This window comes from Colobus angolensis, unplaced genomic scaffold (assembly GCF_000951035.1).
Source record: "Colobus angolensis palliatus isolate OR3802 unplaced genomic scaffold, Cang.pa_1.0 Scaffold456, whole genome shotgun sequence".
Classification (NCBI taxonomy): domain Eukaryota; kingdom Metazoa; phylum Chordata; class Mammalia; order Primates; family Cercopithecidae; genus Colobus; species Colobus angolensis.
The window spans coordinates 151,720-154,913 of record NW_012117999.1 but is presented as its reverse complement, the minus strand read 5'-3'; the positions used below and the strand labels follow the sequence as shown (position 1 = coordinate 154,913).

Here is a 3,194-nt window from a genome sequence, read left to right as displayed (position 1 = left end):
AAAGGTATTTTGGGGTTGTTTAACATACTTAACATCATGTTCATTATAGCTCAGGCTGAAGGTCAAAGTATTTAAAACTTAGTTACTTGTGTACTATGAAGACAAGGGAAATAACATTTATTAAGCTTAAGGCTGTGAAGTAGAGGGAACTAACATTTATTGAATGATTATAAATTTCTGTAACAATCTATTGCTCAATTTCTGAAGCATGGTGTGTCTGATGGGTATTATCATTAGCATTTGTGTTATTGTTACCACTTACTGAGAGGTAAGAGAGGAGAGGCAGAGGCCAGATCATAAAGGCACTTCCATACTTTGCTAAAGTAATTCTGAGTCACTGAGAACCACTGACAGATTTGAACAAGGGTAGGGTATGTGTTTTGAAACCATCACTCTGGTAACAGAATAGAGAAAAAAAAAGTAATGGCTTAGGAGAGAGTTCATCTGGAGACAAAGAATTTATAGGCCATGTATAAAATTGTAAAAGTGAGATTTAATGTTTTTTTGTTATGGTAAGTGGTCAAGGGAAATTTACTGGTGAGAATTCATGACTAGTTTGGCTTATAAGCATTGTATAAATGAATTGCAGTAAATGTTGTTTTAAATGTTAATTACTGATTGTAGAATTATATATATTGCCCTTTGAAATAATTATTACTGGTTTAACTCTGCTAAGCCATTGCTGTTGGTTATAGCGGAAAGGAGTATGACATCTGGTTATTACATTTAGGTTAATATTTAGCATGCAGGCTTTTTACCTCAGCTTATCTAAAATGTACTCTTAGAAGCTCTTGTCTTATTTTAGTAAGCCTATCAAACTGGGTTTTAGGTGGAGAGGAAAAGGAACTAGAAAATGACCTACAACACCAATGTGAACCACATGTTCCACTAGTCTACCTCTTTGGTCTTTGAGGTATTTGAGGAAAAGAAGCAAAGGGGAAGATGTAAGGAGGGAAGAGGAGAGAAGGAAGCAAGAGGGAAGAACAGAAGGATGCTCAGGAGTGCCAGCATGCCTTCAGAAAGAGTAAATGAATCAAGGCTGCCAAAGAAGGAGGAAGTGCCGCTGTCCCCACCCTAGGATCCTGGCAGTGGTTCCTGGTCCGATTCTTCCTAAGTCATGCTAGGGCATGCTTCTAACAGGGTTTAAATATCCTGCTTTGCATCATCCCTGCTTTCTCGATCTAGGGCTATAAAAAAAGGAATAAAACCCAGACACAGAGCCAGAGCATCCCTATGCCAAATGTCAAAGATTATAGGCTAACTTCACCTGTATTCTCTTTCTACACAGATCATGGAGCAAGAAAGCTGAAGCCAAGCCATGTCAAAGTTTGTCAGGGATGAGATAACCGTCAAGGATTCATGGTAGAGTGGCTTACTGGGAAAGGAGCAAAGAATCTCTTCTAGGGATATTGTAAGAATAAATGAGATAATTCACAGAAGGGGCCTGGAGCTTTTCCGGGAAAAGGTGCTGTGACAAAGGTAACAAAACAACTTCTGGGTATAAATTTGTTTTTGTGGAAAATAAACTAAAATTTCTACATTTAACCGGGACAGCTGTATCAGGACCAAAAGAAGGCAGAGGGGTGTTTTCTTCCTTCCTCTATCAGTTTGTTCTTCCAATGAGGCAAATATATACAGGGAGACATAGCAGAGATGACATTAGGGGATGGAATGATGCCAAAGGCTATTGATGTAAGAAAGAGAGATTAACTCAGTTTTTTTATATATTTTTCTTTTAAAAGAGACATTCATCCTATGTATTTAGTAAATTACCCTGGACTGTATTTACTTTAAATTTTGTTATATTTATTTGGTAATTGGATCTATGGCTCACCTGACTGTATGGGGTAAAGGTCATCCAAATATGTGGTGAGTACTTGGTTGTGAGCTGGCTTCTCAGTTGGTCAAGTTTTTGAACTGACCAAAGACTATTTATTTATTTGGTGTATCAGCTGCAACTAACTAGAAAAACTGTCTAAAACTGTCTTAGTCAAGAAAGACGTTTATTGAACAGAACAAGCAGTGCAGAGGTTGTTCGGGTCCACAAGCTGAGTGATCCATCAAAGGCCCAGGGGTAAATATGTCTCTGTGACCTGCCACCCTCAGTGTGTCAGCTTTGCCCTCAGATTGGCATTGCTTCTGGTTTTAATTTGGCTGAAGTAGTGCCATGTATTCTATCCCAATAGAAAAGGGTCCAGAGGACAGAGAATGCTATCTTCTCTTTGTTCTCTTTCTTGGGAGTGAAGAAACTTTTTACAAACAACCACTTGACTGAAGTCCCCTCACCTTTCACTGGCCAGAATTAGACCACATACCTTGTCTTTAAACAAAGATTGGCAAGGGGCTTGAAGGAAGCGTCTGGAATGGAATGAATACTGGGGAGTCAAACACACAGTTTACTTTGCAAGCATTTAAAAGAAACATTAAAAAGCTAATAAACCCAATGATGCTGATTTGTCCTTTAAAATGTTGACTTAATTTTTGTTACTAGTTAGCAGTTGTCTCTTCAAGCTAATAACTATCTGATAAAGACGAAGTCACAGGAAATATCAACCCCTAAAAATTAATTAGTTCCAGGATAATTATCTTGAAGATAGAGATGAACTCATGCTTTTTTTACTAAGCTATTTTTTTTCAGAGCCATGACATTGAGTCCAGGTACAGAAAAACAGAAATAGATCATCTTGTTAAATAGTTAGCACAGGTTGGCAATCATGTGTTTAGCTAATAGAAACGGAACAATAACATAAAGAGGGTCTAGATTTCATCTGTATTTGGCTATAACATGTGTTACCCTTGCTGTAGAGTTACTTTCTGAAAAGGTTTATTCAGACTAATAGTAATGCTGATTTCCTTAACAATACATTGAGAGCAAGAGGTACCTGACATAGAAGAAGGTAGCTTAGTCTTTTAATTTATCATTAAATAACTCCAAAGTGTGTAGCATACATGTGAATGTAGATGTGGGTTTTATGTTTGTTATTAATTCATTCCTGTTTGCTTTATCTTCTATGTGGAAATAAAGATGAGGACTATATTGCTACACTTCTTAGATTATGCCACTCATTCCTGACACAGGGCTTTATACATAGTAACCTCCCAGTAAGGTAGTGATTTATCCTAATTTTGTTTCAGCAAACATCAAGAATCTTCTCATTTTGCAGGCTTAGGTACCCAGGCTTTTTTTTTTTTTT

The 3,194-nt window shown here is 37.2% G+C and overlaps 1 protein-coding gene across 1 annotated transcript in view; it reads left to right on the top strand.

The window, feature by feature from the left end:
* Positions 1–1,283: 1,283 nt before the first annotated feature.
* The window catches only part of SCN3A (sodium channel, voltage gated, type III alpha subunit), a 96,327-nt gene continuing 94,416 nt past the window's right edge, over positions 1,284–3,194 (top strand). Inside the window, exon 1 of the mRNA XM_011958020.1 lies at positions 1,284–1,479. The gene's annotated coding sequence lies outside the window, so the exon portion shown is untranslated. The remainder of the gene's footprint in view (positions 1,480–3,194) is intronic.